Source organism: Ciconia boyciana, chromosome 2 (genome assembly GCF_034638445.1).
Source record: "Ciconia boyciana chromosome 2, ASM3463844v1, whole genome shotgun sequence".
NCBI classification, from domain to species: Eukaryota; Metazoa; Chordata; class Aves; order Ciconiiformes; family Ciconiidae; genus Ciconia; species Ciconia boyciana.
In genome coordinates, this window is record NC_132935.1 from 9,749,087 (window position 1) to 9,767,284 (window position 18,198).

Sequence of the window (18,198 nt, forward strand, 5' to 3'; positions counted from 1 at the left end):
TTAGAGAACCCTTAAAGTCTGTTAGCATCTAAAAAGTAAAAAAGAAAAAACAACATGAATCCATGGCAATTGACTACAAATAAACAAATAAACAAATACTACAAAACACCTACAAATATAAATAACCTGAAAAGCCTAGAGACAGTCAGAAGTTTGTAGAGACTATGTGAGAATCTCTTATAACTATTGTCTATTTTTGTGTAATTTTGTCAAGGACTAGTCCTCTTTCAGCAGCAAGGGTTAACAGGTATCATCATAGACTGACTGGCATAAATAGGCGTTTTCAAGCAATTTACTGCTCTCACACACTTTCAAATTAATTAATCATCTTGGACAAAATAAAAAAAACACACACCCAATGATGAGGCAGTATCCATAAATAATCCAAAATGTACAGATTCAGAAGAAAATTGATTAATGGATGGCTCATTTATTTCACAAAAAAACATGAAGTTTGAGGATCTGATGCTTAAACTAATCAACCTGCTGGCTGACTAGATCCTCATAATAACATTATTTTTTCTGAGGAAGTCCTAGCAGCAACAGTTTTTTTAGAGTACTGAATTCTATGCTGTTTTTCATTTAAGGAACAGAATAAAAGAATATTTTCTGTCAGTACAGAGCCTGCCATGGGGAAAATATAAATGCATGCTTTTAGTTAGCATGAAATCTATGGTATAATCATAATTTTATTCTGTTACCAAACATATGACACTGCAGGAATTCAAAGTTCTTTGCATGTTAGCCATCACATTACAGTCTTGTGCAGATAACATAATAAAGTGCCACAGGCTGATTTATGCTTTAAAAGTAAACAGTGGTTTAGAGTATGTGTAGCAAACTTCTGGTCATTGTCTCAGAAAAGTAAATTGCTTCATCATTTTTATTTTGTAGGCTATTAAAAAATGTGACGGCTAATTAGAATGAAAAAATGTAGCTTCGTTATTCATTGAATTGAGCTGCATAACAATGAACTATCAAAAGGATCTGGAGAAGAAAAGATGCATTGAATTAGTAACACCAAACTTGAAAGTTTCTAAAAAGTGCACATAAATAATTAATCTCAGAGAGGAATATAAAAAATTAAAAGTAACTCGAATCTTGTGAACATGTGCAGTCCTTATGCAATCAAAACTCCCACAGAAACAAGAAGTTTGCCTATGAAAGAAGAGAAGACTTCAGGGCTTAAGAGATGAGATCAGCTGAAGGAAGAATGAGCTTTTTATTAAAAATGATCCAATCTGAAAAACTGTTTCTTGAACTGAATCAGTAGTCTAATCCTTCCTAATAGACACAATTATTTTCTAATCCTGTTTTTACCACCTTATCCCTTGAAACCAATACAAGAACAGTGATTTACAAAGGAAGATGATGCCATAAAAGCTTGTTATTTTTACTCCTGTAAGTTCACTTGACTCTTTTAAAACAGATCCATGCCCATAACTTTAACTATAATCTTTGTTCTGTTTGCATAAAACAAAGAGGTAGGATGGAATGAAGAGCTGTTTAGTGACTTTTCTTCTGCTGCCCAGCTCCAGGGAATAGAGAAATGTGCGGCTGTCCAAAGGTGATGGGCTAAGGCAGTGCTCGCTGTGAGTGTTTTGCGCGGCTGCTAGCTGCAGACAGCTTATGTGCTCGAGAGACAAAACAGACCCCTACTACTCGCTCGCTTCTAGCTATTCTCCCTTTCTGTTCTAGTACATGTTTCTACACTTAAATTACAGCCATCTTCTATTTTCGAGAACAGCTCCAGCAAGTCCAGCAGAAGACAAAAGTCAGCTGAAGGAACAAGGCTTAAAGTGCTGAAGATAAACCTAGTTAGCAGAGAGAGGACTATGTAAGACCTGTGATGCTCCCCATCAATAGCAGCTTGCAGCTGGGCTTGAAACAGATAAATCTGTCAACAGCTGCTACATCAGCTTCCCACAACTGTTGAAGTCTTCAGCTCCTCATGAATCCCCTGCCGCTGCTGTACTCTTCCTCAGTCTCAGAGAAAAAAAATAGTGGTTTTTCTGTTTATTTACAGACTTGAAAATTCCCCGGTGGCCCTCTCGCTGAAAGGCCCATGCCATGAAGGATTCTGTCAGCTCTGCTCTCTCCCTTGTTCTCCCTCAGGTGAGGAAAATACCATCCTCTGGAGAAATCAGGTCCAAATCAGTCACTAGAAAACACTGAAGTGAATGAATGTTTTTTTTTTTAAAAACCCACTTTTCATGAATTCATAGGACTGTATTAGTAGAAAGTATAGTTTTTAATTGTATTATACATGCTCATTGCCTTAGCGAAAAAAAAAAATCCTGATCATGTCTGGTTGTTGCAGACCTATGTGCTCACTTTTACTGGCAGTTTGCTGAGATGAGCAGGAAGATGGCGTGTAACTGATGTGTAACAAGTTCATGCTCCAACGTGCACACAGGAGAAACAATTCTTACTCGCTCCCGTTGCCACAGTTTAATCAGGCTCCTGTGCCCTCGTTTTTCTTTTGGAGCCTTTTCAGCATTCTTTCTGTTTGTTTGTCATGGGGATAGATGAGCACATGCTCACTGACTCTTCAGAAATCCTCCAGATCTAATTTACTGAAGGTAGGAGCAATTGGATGCACAAAAGAAACCTGAGTAAAGTTCAGTTTACGTAAAAATCACAAGCATTTTTTAAAGAGGAATACTAAAATTATTTCCCTTTATTGTTTTAGGTGATAACATAGAAATCTATATGGCCTTAAATATCAGTAGAAGAGCCACCTCGTTATCGTCTTGTAAAACATGCTGGTTTTCATTAGTGCTTGAGTTTTTGGAAAACCTGTAAAGACTTTTGTATTTGGAAGTGCAAAATAAATTGAATTGTATAGTGTCAGCAGTCTTAGCAAAATGAAGCTTTCTGGGAGGCATAATGGCAGAGAACATAATGGTGTTTAAATTACTGGGCCATAAAGGACGGAACTATCAACAAGTGAACAAAAAAACATAACCCATGAAGAAAACTCCCAGAGCAAAGTACAGTTATTTCATCCCATTAAGAGATTCAACTTCTTTTCTAATTTTTGAAACAGATGGTATGACAAGATTGGCAATGCTGTACAGCATGAGCATAATCTAACTCATTCAAAGCTGAGCTGAAAATAACAAAATGAAACTCGGCATGGAAAAAGACTCAAGCTAACACATGCGTGGGGAAAGAAATTCAAAACAAAGAGATGCAAACAGAAGAGAACACGTGGAAAGCAAGTGTACTAAAGGAGGCCAAGAAAAGGGTGGCACACAGATGATGTCCACTTAACCAGGAGAGGGGTTTTAGCTATGCAGACTTTAATTATCCAATCTGGAACATGCCTGGGATGTTGGGACTTGCACTTCTGCACTTAGCTAATGGATCACTGATTACATGGCTTTTAATGATGAGAAGTCACTGGAGCTTGAGTTTCTATGCCTTTTCGAAAATTTTCCATACCTTCTTGAGCTTCTTCATGGCAGACGTGATGCACCATATTTTATGGTTCAGAAAATGTGTAAATCTTGTCAGAGTTGCAGATTGCTCTTTTTCCTCAGCCCCCCAGGGAAGATCTGATTCAGCTCCACAGTGCCACCTTCTGAAACACCAGCACTGAGTGCTGCCTATTTGGATACTTGTCATGAACAAATCAATATTCACCAGGTCCATCTGTGGGCAGCGAAAGTGACAGAACCACCTTTCCCTGACCAAAGTTTTTGGGGGGATCTGTGTCTTTCCTGATTCTTTTTTTTTTTATTTATAGCAATACTTAAGCACTTACCATACATTACATTTCCACAATACATTCCTTTATAATTGGTTATGTCTAATAGTCCAACATATCCTTTATTTATTTTCATGTGGGTGAAAAATGAAGTTAATTATAACTCATTCAGAGATTTGATGGCTGTGAGCAATTCCAATTCATAAGTTTCAGGACTTGTGGTTTTTGTCCTTTTATTGTTTGCTTCTGTAACACTTTCAATACTTTTCATAATGGTCTCTTTCTTGTGACTACTAATGCATAGATTCAAAAAATATCCTGGGTTTAATGATCTCTAATCAGAGAGATACTTCATGTAATGTTTAATTTTCACTAGATGTCTCAGTTTTTTCTTTTGAATCAATAGTGTTTTGCTCTACTAGCTTAAATTTAACATGGGTTATTTGGAAATAAAGACCAAACTGATCCACTTTTTCATTAAAATAAGTTCATTGAAATAAATTCAGAAACACTGGTAAATGCTTCAGAGTGCAAAGTGGTTTCCTGATAGGTTAGGAAGAAATCTTGACTCCTGTTCCCCTTCCCAGCCACTTTACACACAATTAACTCAAGTGCTTTCCTTGCTTCCTTCTGTAACATGTGTGTCGTCTTATTTGATCTGTTGAAAAAGTTCATAATGAAAATTGAAAAAAACAGGATTTTTTCCAAGTTGGTTTTAATTTCACCAAATAGTGACGCCTGGTCCAGTACAGAAAGAGAAACATACAGCCATTTTGTGAAATTCTGTGCTTTGTTTCCTTACAGAGTGGCTCGATGTCCAGGTCTGGGCACCTCCAGTTTTGGCCAGCAAAATTACAGATGAAAGGCTAAACAAGTGTCCTGGTTTCAGCTGAGATAGAGTTAATTTTCTTTATAGTAGCTGGTATGGGGCTATGTTTTGGATTTGTGCTGAAAACAGTGTTGATAATACAGAGATGTTTTCGTTGTTGCTGCACTAGTCAAGGACTTTTCAGCTTCCCATGCTCTGCCAGGTGCAGAAGAAGCTGGGAGGGGGCACAGCCAGGACAGTTGACCCAAACTGACCAAAGGGCTATTCCATACCACATGACGTCATGCTCAGTATATAAAGCTGGGGAAGAAGAAGGAAGGGGGGACATTTGGAGTGATGGCGTTTGTCTTCCCAAGTAACCATTACGCGTCATAGAGCCCTGCTTTCCTGGAGATGGCTGAACACCTGCCTGCCCATGGGAAGTAGTGAATGAATTCCTTGCTTTGCTTTGCTTGCGTGCGCAGCTTTTGTTTTACCTATTAAACTGTCTTCATCTCAACCCTCGAGTTTTCTTACTTTTGCTCTTCCGATTCTCTCCCCCATCCCACCAGGGGGGAGTGAGCAAGCGGCTGCGTGGTGCTTAGCTGCCGGCTGGGGCTAAACCACGACAACAAGTAGTAGGATAGTCATAACAGATTTTTGTATCATGCAGTTTTATGCATTTAACTTTTATTTCTTTAAGCTAAGAAGCTTCTTTCATTAGGGTTGTTACAGAAGATTTGGAGAGACACAGTTACATCCAAAAGGATGCTTCAGAACATGTAAACTACATTAATTTTTTATCTGACTTTTTCTTTGGGAAAGCTTCTTCCTGCTTACTTGACTGCCTCTGCTACCTCAGCCTGGAGAAGGTCCCTGTTGTAAAAACCATGTCTCCTGGTCTCAGTAATTGATTACTGGGCTATCTCTCAGTAAGGCAGGTGCTTATATCCTTTCATTTCCTTCTCCTCAGTCCTTCTTACGGTCCATTATGTTGCTCTTTTGCACATCTTTTCCTGCCCGCTTGCCTTTTCTTCTTACAATCTTTTGAAAGCTCAGCAGTACATATGCTTACCTTGTAGAAATCATATAACTCAGAAGAATCATTTTATAATAACCTCCTTAAATTAATGACATTCATTCTGTCATGAGCTTGATATTGAGACCAGACACAGTATAACCAATGATGAAATGAAGAAAAAGTGCTTAAGCCAAGCGGCAGCAACCCACAGGCACTGTCAGTTTTTAGGAGCCTTGTTCTGGACATTTAGTAATTTTAATTTTGTTTGTTTTGAAAGAAAGATTCTAAACATACATGGTAAAGAATCTGAGTGAAAATTATTTCCCTTTGTAATTCAAAATATAAGAATAACAATTATTTTCTTGGGCCAGGGTTTATATTTTCCATTACCACAGCAGTTACCAAGGAAAAGGTATGCATTAGGTTTGTAAAAAATCATTACATGAGAAACAGATATTTGATATGAATAATATGTCACGTTCCCAATTAAAAGTAGCCTTTTACAGAAAGTATATTTTTCTGACTTTAAGTCATTACAGTGACTCATTAAAATATATTGTTTCTGAAAACTCCTTAAGGCAGCAAATGAAATGTCATACAGACAGATCATCATCCGTAAGGCACTGCTTTGCAATTAATATGACTTTTATAACACAACTCTTTTTTTTTAACTGACAATGTGTCCTGAACTTCAGGTTTTTTACAGCATTACAGACAGCTTTGAAGTGCTGGGAATCACTTTGGGTATGTACAGAGGGATGATCATGGGGATACATCCCGTCATTGCCTCTCAGTATGTAAATACTGCATGTCGGCACTTGTAAGTGCACAGGTTCGCCATGAGACTTTGTGTATACAAATGTAAGAAACTGTTTGCAAACCTTCATGGTGAATTTAACATAAGTGTAGCATATGTAACACACTGGCTGACTGCAGAGGTCCTTGATGGGATAAATGGCCTGTACGGAGGGGAAGGGCCTGGGCAGAAGGTTGCAGAAGGTTGCAGAAGGTTGCAATGGTATAAGCACTAGCAATAGAGAGTGGAGAGAAAGATCAGGTTCGATTTTACCCAGCGCTTGAGGGAGCCTTGGTCCAGCTGTATCCCACTCAGGAATATGCCCTTCTACCTTCCTGGAAAGGCTGGAGCATTTCATTCTCTCATGGCTTAACCCCAGTCGGCAACTAATCACCACACAGCCGCTCGCTTACCTTCCCCTGCCCCCGGTGGGATGGGGGAGAGAATCGGAAAAAAAAAAAGTAAAACCTGTGGGTTGAGATAAAGACAGTTTAATAGGACAGCAAAGGAAGAGAAAATAATAATAATAATGATAAAAGAATATACAAAACAAGTGATGCACAATGCAGTTGCTCACCACCTGCTGACTGATGCCCAGCCTGTCCCCGAGCAGCGATCGCTGCTCCCCGGCCAATTGCCCCAGTTATATACTGAGCATGACGCCATATGGTATGGAATAGCCCTTTGGCCAGTTGGGGTCAGCTGTCCTGGCTGTGCCCCCTCCCAGCTTCTTGTGCACCTGGCAGAGCATGGGAAGCTGAAAAGTCCTTGACTAGTGTCAGCACTGCTTAGCAACAACTAAAACATCAGTGTGTTATCAACATTATTCTCATGCTAAATCCAAAACACAGCGCCATACCAGCTACTAGGAAGAAAATTAACTCTATCCCAGCTGAAACCAGGACACTATCCTGTTCATGGTTTTAAATACTCATTATATTCCTGGACATACATCTAGGTTAGTGTCCTGACCACAGTCACGGGGGAGTATTTCATATAGTGCAAAGTATAAAAAGGTCAAACTGAAATCCTGCTAAATGAGAATATTAGGAATATTTACTACAGCCAAACATATCATTTGCCTGACAAATCCAAAACTGTTCAAATCCCTCTATCATGCAGATCATTCTATTAAGAAAAAAGAGATGGGTTTGGTTTTCCAAACTGACATGTTTTCCTAATCTGTTTATTAGGCTCATAAGCTGCAATATCAGATGGGGAATTCATCAAGGATGAATCGAGCAGTCGGTGCTGAGGATGGGACCTCCAGATGCTCTGAACTGCCCTCTGGGAATGCCGCTCTCCCCGCTGCCTCTGTACCCAGCCTGGGGAAATCAGCCTGCTGGTACAGGGCTCAAAGCAGGCAGGGTAGCAGGCTGCACGCAGCCTTCCCTTGCTCCAGGTTCATGCCCTGGTGGGGCCCAAGGAACTAAATCATGCCTCTAACTTGGGGAATAATACATTGATGCTTTGCTCAGGCACGTATAATCTCTCATGTTAATAGCTGGGCTGTCTGAAGCACTGCTCGCACTATTACTCCTCTGCTTGCAGAGGGGGGCTTGTTTCTGGCAGGTATGCTTGGCTGACTAAGAAGTTAGTTGCTTGAATTTTTTTACCCCTGCTGCTTTGAAAATCCCTATGTTGTGACATCATTACCAAGTGGTGATGCAATACCCTTAGTAAACACGATAGTGTCAGGACAGAAGGGATTTCACATCATGGTGGCTGGACTGAAGTGGTCTGCTTTCCCCTTCTTCGTAGCTGCCTGGCTGCTTTCTTCCTCCTCCCTCCTTCCTTCTCACTCCCCAGCTCTCTTTCCTTCCTTCCTTTCCCCTATGAAAGGATAAATGTTCCCTCTCCAGTTCTTTTTAAACTAATGGGAGATATTGCATCTCCCAGTTCCATTTAGTTCTTTGTCTCTAATCTAGCCAAAACACACCCAAGGAGGGTTTTATCATGCTCTGGAGATCTTTATGTGACTCTAGGGACTAATAATGAATATTCAGCAACTCAATTATATACTATGGAAACAGAGAGGGATAACCAAGGGGAAAGAGAAATAAAAGACCTAATCAAAGGAAAGAGATAACTTGAAGATAAAATGCAACGGAGCCATGAACCAGTGAAATACAAAAGGCTCTTCCAGATTGCATAGGTTGTGGAGGAGAAAGCTTTTCCCTGTAAAAGATAAAACATTGTGTGGAGAAGAGTCACTGAGGTCAGGAAAAAATATTCCTGCTGTCATAGTTACGGCCCTCGATTAAATGATACCTTTACTCAACATTTGTTCCATTAAGATGGAGAGGTCCAGCTGCTGACCTGCTGTCTAGATCTGGCTCATCCGTCCAACGCAGAGTGGCCATTTAGGCAGCAAGAGCTACCCTAATCCTGGAGTGCTTCCTTTCAAGCCCAGGGTGTCCCTGTGCAGAGCGTGTCATGAGCTGGTCCTGCCTCTGCTGCCCAGAGAGGGTGAAACAAGGAGCAGACATCTGCTTGCACAAACAGTCGAGCCTCGACTAGCTGAAATGGCTGGTGCTGTCACATCCATGTAACCTGCAAGGAAAAGGAACACGCCCTCCCCCTAAATCTGTGCCCCACAGATTTGACCCACTTTTTAAAGCTGTCGAGCTAGATTAAATGGATTGTCTATAACGAAACCAGCAACAGTGAGTAAAAAGCCTTCCCAGCTGAAAAACAGGTCTGTTAATTCCCTTTCAGTGCTCTTTGCTGTTCCGTAAGGTGTCTGATTTTAATTCTGTTTCCTTAACACATTAATAACAGGACACAGCCCCAGGTAATTACTCTTTGCTGCTGGAAATGAAACTGGAAGTATTTGAGCCTCCTGTGCTGGCGAAGGGTTTACCGGCTGGGTCATGGGGGACTGCACTGAAATTACTTTGCAGATTTTGCTTCCTTGGTTTGGAATTTGTGAATGATCAGCAAGTGGTTTTCTGCCATCAATCGGGAGCTGTACTTTATCTGAATTATTTAGATGAGAGACCCAAATTCTGGTCTCGATTTCTCTTAAGCAAAAACTGTAAAAGTAAAAGCTGCTTTCAGATTGAAATATGATGTTTCATGTTTTGGGACTGAACCTGAGGGGCCTTGCAGCACACATTCCCCAATCAGCTACACATCTGGAGAGCATCCCCCATAGAGCCTCTCTGAATTTAGGAATTAAAAAGCAGAATCCATTTGCTCAAGTCCCCAAGCAAAGCAATTTGGACTTTGATTTCTTGTAGCATCTTTTGGCTGATTTATGCTATGATTAAAATTTTTGTTGCTGATGATGCATTATGCATGCAATATCTGATGAAGTAAGATCACAGTAAAATCTAAAAATAGAGTCATTCAAGTATTCTTAAAAGAAAACCTGACATGAATACTAGCTCACACATCAATGAAACTGAGCTGCAAAGGCAGACTCCTCTTATCCGCACTTCATGCAGAATTTAAAGCATAGACAGATCTCTGTTGCACACATTTCTACAATCTAGACCTCAGAGGTGATTTGATTTAATTTAGTTTAATTTAATGAGACAAGAGGACTGGCAAGGTGTACACTGAGTTCTTCCACATAGCAGAGGTTGATAGTTTTACCCATTTTGCCCTACACGGTTGATGTGTTGCAGTTGGCTGGTGTGACTACTCCTCAGCAGACCAGTGGGTGCCACCACAAGTCAGGGGCAGTGTTTCAAAACAGCTTTTATTTTGTCTCAAATAAAAGAATGAAACAACTCAACCTTATCGACATCAACAGAGGAAAACATCTTTCTCTCTTTCAAACTAAACAGCCACAACCTAAACATCTGCTCTCTGCCTGAATCATTTATTCTCTCCTTGATTTGAAAATGTGCTCGGGAAGGTTCAGGGCTTAAGGCTGATTCCCACATCCTGCTTATTGGTGTCCTAGTAGGAGGATCAGCTGCCTTCCTGAGTCATTTGGAACCCTAAACCCTGTTGCAGTGTCCCCTTCCCTTGGAATGGACATCTCTAAGGGTGAGAACATCATTCAGCCTCCTCCAGGGTGACAGGGAAGGTAAGGAGTGAGTGTTTGGTCAGCTGAACAGAGCCGTACACGTTTTAATCTGTATCTTCACTGACTGAACATGTCTTTGTGGGTAAGACACAGTTATCCAGCACAAGATAGGGGATCCACTCATCCTCAGGCAGCACATCACCTCAATTTTGCCCCCTTCACATAGCTTGAAAGAGGAAGAAGTGGGTAGAGAGATCCTGAAAAGTTACAGTAAGGGATTCTTCCAGTTTAAGTATGGAAGAATACAATGAAAGGTACAGAAAACATAAGTGACAACTAGAGAAATGTGGATTGTTTGGAAAGAGGAGAGTGATGGAGAAAGCAGTGTGACTTCTGGACTCTTCCACTCCCAGAGCCCAAGCGATCTTCAAAGCTTCTCCAGAGTGTGTTTTAATGTTCGCTTCCATGCTGACATCGCTTTCCTCTTCTCTGGAGTTAACCCTGAAGAATACAGGTCTCCCTTTGAAAAATGCTTGATGCAATTTATTATTTTGGTTTCAGTGTGATAGTATCTACTGTCAGCACATGGGAATCGACAGCGGGCTTTGGTTTTGAACACAACAGTTATAAACAGCCCTGCCTGTAGAGAGCATGGAGTTGACCTTGCAAACACTGTGTACAGGATTGACGTTGGCTCGCTCCTTAGTGAAGGGATTTGTTTGTTTTACCTCTGTACCTTCAGCAGTGGAAGGCTCTGACAGAATATCAAACAAGGGGTTATTTGCCAGGCATTTCAAGACGGCCTTCCCCTGAAATCGAGATTTCATCGCTTTGAGACTTGAGAAAAAAGCATTTTTGTTGCTTTCCCCACTGCAGCGCATAGTGTCTCTAGCTGGATCATTTGAGACATATTTGCAGTATTTAAGTAAGCTTTCACTACTTCACACACAAAAAAGATAGGCTTTTGGTAAGTGTACGTAGAACAATTAGCCTCTTAACATTCAGCAAAAGAGAGATGACTTTAATTATTTCATTTGCAATTGCTACTTCTAGTCTGTTTTGTTTTGAATAACACAGCTATGGTTATTGAATATTGTTATTGAATAACACAACTATGTGTTATTGAATAACACAGCTTTGTAGCACAACCAGAGAAATCAACAGTGAGGTAGACACGCTTGCAAGCAAAGCTACGTGCAACCTGTCTTCATGCCGTGCTTGATTCTTACCCTTTAAAATTGGTCAAATGAGGGCTCTACATTGTCTGCTAGCACCTCCATATTCAATATTATAAACAGTGTTTAATGCATGGAGATTTGCCCTCCCTACGGTGAGTAACACTGACTATAGCAGCCTGTTACTTAATAGCATGTGACAGAATTGCTGCTTTTGCTGATATTGTGTGGATTTGTACTTTCAGAGCCGAAAGCTCCAGGTTTATTCTCAGTAAATGACAGTAGCGCTAGTGCCTGTGCACATGCATTATTTACATAGAAACAAAATTAAAACTTTGACAGAGAAGAATATTTTAAGTAGATTGTTTCTGCTTTCATGAAGCAATGGGAAGCAATGATGCCGTAACTGAGAGAATAACACAGTTAGATCCATCTTTGATACACCCAGAAGTGACAATGCAATTTTGCCAAGGGTGAAAGTATTCTAGACCCGTTCCTAACTAATGAGCTAGTGATCCATCTCCCCATCAAATAAGGTACTTCCACACCATGATATTTTGAAAATTACATGAAATCCATACAACATAACTGCATCCTGAGAATTCTTTTTAAATTATTCAAATCTATAAGAAAGAGAAATCCAGCAGCCAGAATGTCATTTATTTTTCTGTGAATCTGACAATCTAAATAGTATGCATTTGAGACTGCAGTAAGTTGGATTGCTTGCTGGTTTTGTCCTAAATTTATAAAAGTCACATGAAAGCTCCTTTCTATCCACTAAAAAAGCAGTTCTTCCCTGATCTACATTCTTAAACAATGGAGGAAAATATTTCATTTAAGCCAGCCAAGGCAAGAATATCCAATATCTATTGGGAAAATAAGTAGTTTTGGCTCCTGAAATGTTAATAGAAATATGAATCTCTGCAGTATCAAACTCATATAAAATTTTCAATAGTTTTAGAAGTAAAACTTATGAGCATGCTTACTGAAAAGTCTAGTCTATTATTGTGAAGGTAAAAAAAAAAAATTATTCACCCATGCTCACACACTCTGCAGATTTGCTTTTATATTTAGACTTGGTTCTTAATGTATAGCTGTTTACAAAGGTTTAAGGTGAAACTCCATTTCTGTTCCACTTCCTTCCCTCCCCCTCTCGAAAATGGATTTTTCAAAACAAATATTTTTTTAAGATTTTCTATTTCAGGAAAGATGCATTTCCATTCAGTTACATGAGACCAATTCTGCAGCAGTCCTCAGGGATATGACAACTTAAAGATTATTTTTAAACATATCTAATTCTCACTACTGCCTTATGTTCTGAATATGTTTCTCTTGTTTCTCCCCTTCTTCATTCCTTGGAAAAATCTTGGCTTTATTGTGATATGAATTGATACAGTTCTTCAATTTCTAAATGAAACATTTTGAATCCATTTTGATTTTACAGATTAATTCCTGAACTACTGACGTCAGTCAGAATTTTGCTATACTTTTAAAATACATCCTACAGCTCAGTAACCTAATGGCAGACATATGATGTATGGTCCAGTTCCATTTAAGGTGTTAAGCTTGTGCTTCAGCCTCATTCCACTTAAATGATCCTTGTCATGAATACTCCACCAATTTTGACTATCTGAGAAAAAAGGAGAGGCATAATTTGCTGTTAAAAGGTAAAATATTTGGTCTATTGGAGACACACCTGGCGAGCACATTCTGATGCCAGCTGGTTCCCAAGGGAGGGCGGTGTCCTCTTTGACTGCTTCCATTGGAGCCAAGTATCTGCACCCCTGAGGATCTCACCTCTGGCAGGAGGACACGCAAGGGAAGACAGTCCTCTTAGATAGTGGGTTTCAATACATTGGAGGTTTAAACATCAAATCAAACACTTCATACCCAAACCTGCAAATCCCTGACAGTCAGGTCACAGAACCATGGCTTGGTATGGTCCTGGTTAGACTCTTTACCAAGCTTTTCGTTTTTGATGTAGCTCTAATAATATGTGAGATGCACAGAGGAAGAGAGTGGAAAACACTATCCTGCATGAGGGCCTGAAGGATTTAACTAAAACCAGACTGAAATTAGCCTGACCCTGTGAGGTGTTTTAGCACCACGGAAACACAGTTCTCTTACTAGAATAGAATGAAAGGGAACATTTTCAAAGCTGATCTGGCCAAAAGAGTGAGGATCACTTGTGAATGGACATATTTAGCTGTTTCCAGGTCAGGAAAGCATCTGTGTTTGTGATTACACAATACCAGGTGCTTGAGAATTGCCCTAAATAGGGACAACACTGCAGATCTAAGGTCTCATTGGGCTCCGACACAATGCTTAGCTCGGTGTTTATGAACAAAAAAGCGATCAGATATGACAAAGAGTAACAAATTATGTTTACTATGAAAAAGGAGATAAATTCACCTTTTTTCAAATCATACTTCAGTTTTACCGTCTGCTCAGCACAAGTGAGAATTACACTGGAGGGCAGAAGTCTGCTGCTGATGGATCAACAAAGCCTCTCTAAATTTGATAGCTGAATAATTAAGAAAGACAGTGCTTCCGTCAATCGTCTCGTAACCATGAATTGCTTCAGTGCTATATTTACAGCTTTTACATAATCTTAAAGGTTGCTTATGATATAATGAAAAAACCCAGCAGGTTGCCAGCTTAAATAATATTTCATGTGTGTGTTAAAATGAGTTATCCATCCCTATTCATTTATGTCATTACAGTCCTGGGACTCGGGCAATCTTCATTTTGGTTTATTTACAGTATTATAATAAATTTTGCTGCAGTATGGAGCTAAACTATTTTTTAAATACTGATGCAGATTGGATTATTACTCAAAAGTAGAACAAAAAAATCAACAGATGTAAGTTATATTTAAACTAATTACCAACACATCACAGCAGAAACAGGCACATGGCGCGTGGATTCTTTTTCCTGTACCAGCCATCTGATCCATGCCTGTGATCATTAATTTAGCACATGCTGAATTGTATTTTCAAATACATCTCAAAAAAAATCAACATGTTCTTCAGTTTTCAGATTCCAGTCATTCTGTTGTGGACACCCTTCATTTAAAGGCTATCTGGACCTTGATAGCCAACAGCATTATTTATCAATTAAACATCTAATGGCCCAGTTCTGCTGATGTTGAAATTATTACATGACGGTTGCCTCTTGGCAGCAATCACTGAATATCCAGAGTGAAATTTATCAGCTGCCACAAATTGAACTCAAACTAAAGTTTTATAGTAAGAGGTAGGTGTGGAGGTAAAGAAGGGAAGAAAGGTCAGAACACACCCTTGCCAATAGGTTTGGTGAGCCGTAGTTTATGAGTTGTCTTTGAATCTCCCACCAGCTGGACTTCTAGCAAGTCCCCAGTAAAATTGTAACAAATGCAGATTGAACTGGGATTTACACAGCAAAAAGTTGTGCTAGGGCTTCAGTTTAAAACGTGTACTTCTGAAGAACTAGGCAATAAAAACTCCAGAATAGTGTGAAAGAGAACAAGTAAAATATGAACAAATGCAATTCCAAGAGCTGTCCACTTCACATTAGCAAGATGGCTCTCATGAATCAAGTTACTTGCATTAACAAGATGCTGCAGTTTGCACCCTTTGTTAGAAAGGAAAACTGTCTCTCTTTCACATGCAGAAATTGCATGTTTTTACAGTTATTCAAGGTCCTTGCAGAGGAGGTTTCTGAGTCATGCGGCTTTTTATTTCATTAGCAACAATATTACCACGATGAGTGATATTAAACCTACATGAAGAACAGCACAAATATTTGAAACATTAGCATTGGCAAGAAAGATAGCAAACCTGTTGCTGCCTAGTGCCTATTCTAGAGCCTGAAAACATAGACTTGGTGGCTGTTGCTGAGGGAGACGCTGACATTTATATAGAGAGGTTAGTAGTTAGTGTTGGGCAGGAAAGATGGACCTTTCTAGCAATAGTAGATGCTATCCTGTCTCTAAAATGTCTCTGAGGCTCTAAACTTGGGTCTCCAATGAAACCCAGCTCTTTGTCATCTTCCTTTCTTCTGCCACCACTCAGCTTCTGACATGGTGGCAAAAGAATGGGACAAAATTTGGTATTGCGGAAACCAGTGAGATTTTCTAAAGGTTCCTAATGCACCTGTAGTCAATGGCATCATTGACAGCTGAAAGGCAAAGTAAAATCCATATTAAGCCAAACACATATGAGTGATCTGTGTTTATTTGGTTTTTAATATCTATATGACTGTAGTACTGTAGACCCCAGCAACTTAGACTTTAACAAGTTGAACTTCATAAGGAAGGAAGGAAATAATTATCCTGCTTTATATATGGAAAATGGAGATATATAAAGATTACATTGGAAATCTCCAAAAAAGCAGGGAATAAAAAACAGATTACAAGAAGTTCAGGCTGTTGTACAGAGCTGGGGAGATCTTTACACTGGTCTTATTGCCTGGCAGAAATGCAGCTTCTCCCCTTCCCATCTGACTACCAAAGAGGCGTCTGTCCCAATAGGCAGAACCGTGTACTCCAGCTTGGGTGGGCACTCTGGAGGGTGTTGGAAATGAGAGGGATCTGTGTGTTTGTCAACAAAGTTAGGAATTATTCGTCAATCAAACAGCACCGCAGTACAAAATTTCTTAAGATCACCCGTTACCTACCCTAACTCTTCCATTGGTCGCCTTTGTGAGGCCATCTCATGACCCCATCCTTATGGAAGCACAGACCTCCCAGTTTTCCCAAACCCTCAGCTTCCTTTAGCCCCAGGGAGCTGCCATTTCCACAGCTCTCCTTCATCTCGGGTCTCCTGGTTCCTCCGCTCCCTCACTGCTTGAGGTGAGCTTAGCAGAAGAGGCAGAGGAGGGAAGGGGACTGTGTGAGGGGCACCATGTCAGGTACCTCCACCTGGTACACGATGCGATCGTTTCTGATAGACCTGAATGGTGCTTATAGCCAAGGTGGGCAGCCAGGCAGCACTGGTGAGGAGAAACTCTCGGTGTGGCCATCCATGCCTCTGAGAAAGGGAGTGGTTGCTCTTGCTGGCTGCTCTTCAGGAACACTCACTGTCACAAATTCCCCTGCCTCAGACTGGCACATAGGGCTTGATCTGTGCCCTGCAGGTCCACATCCCACATGCATCGGGTACTAAAGGGTGAGGGCTGCAGGAATGGTTTATTGCAGACCATCCACAGAGGTGGATGGTCTTCCTTCTCCTCAGCCTGAGACTGACACAGCACCAAAGTGCCACAGGAGTGATCTCATTCAGCCCCTGCCTCCGCAGGCTCTGCTCATCCTCTGCCCCTATTAATAAAGACCAGTTCGAGAACAGCAGGCAGGGAGGTGGGTGGTAGCTAGGGGGAGGATTAAGAAATAGCAAGCTGAGGTTGTTAGAACAGTAAGAGAGCCAAGTGTGAGGTCTTTGATATTTTAAAGTACAGTTCACAAGGAACCTACAAAATCACAGTTTCCCAGGCAGATGCAACACACCATAATCTTGTACAAATACTCTAGCCCTTCTGCAACACAGAGATAATTTAGAAGGAAGGTATATTAAGTGTCCCGGCATTGCTTTTCTAACATCTGTGAAAGCCTCTTTGCATCTCTCCAAAGAAGAGCTTCTTATATGGGAAAACTGAATAAGCTGCCTTTTGTTTTCAGGCGAGCTCTACAGCAGAGAGGCTGTGGAGGATCAAGCTGTGAAGCAAACAACAAACACCACCTCCACATGGCTAGGCTACAAACATGCTAATATGTTAGTATATCCATACTGTATATTCATAGTATATTCAAAATTCTGTGATACCTGGTAGGATACAGACTACCATCCCCTCACCTGTAGACTGCTAGGATGTGACAGCTAAGAACTGTTAAGTTTTTCATTGTCAGAGTCCACAACTTTCCACTAACAGCCCTAAACATAAAAATCCCTTCCCTTCCCTTCCTTGCATGCCATGCAGACTGACTGTTGGCCAGGTCTCATTCCACTGCAGAGTGGACTTTAGCTCCAGGCACCAAGAACTTGCCTCAGTTTTCAGAGAAATTGTAACAGAAGGAAATGAATAACAAGCAGTAGCGGAAAGGTCTAGGGTAACGAGAGTAATGGGAAGCATTAACACGAATTGACTGTGCTCTTAATTCCCAGTCAACAGGTTTGGTGGCAATGCACCAGCAGTTCAGCTGGTTTCTCATGGCAGCTGCTGCTTTAAGCCAAAGTGGGTTTTGAAGTGAGGCTGAGGTGCAGACAAGTTGACAGGCTTAAAACTTTTAAAATTATATTTATCTCACATAAGGAAAGTGGCAGAAAGGCATTTGGGCAGGGAGGAGGATTTAAATCAATAATACAGCCACCTAAAAAGCAAAGGAAGGAGCCAACGTAGCTGCTAACTGATAAGAAGGACAGGTAGGGCAGAAGTGACTGGAGAACTTTGAAGATTAGAAGGATAAACTGGGATGTGCTCTAGGGAAGGAGGATGTGAGAAGAATTAGCAGACTCAGAGCAGCAAAGCAGGATGATAATTGCAGCAGTAATTATACTTAAGGCAATACTGGAGATATCACAAGATCTGGACAAAAAGTAACAGGGCCACAGCAAATTGTCAGCCATGCACAGCTCCCCACTTGCTGTTCCCACTCACACATTTCTTCACATTGCTGCCACCAGTGCTGCAACCAGAGCTGACAATGTCCTGCTCGTGCACTTAGACCCAGTACA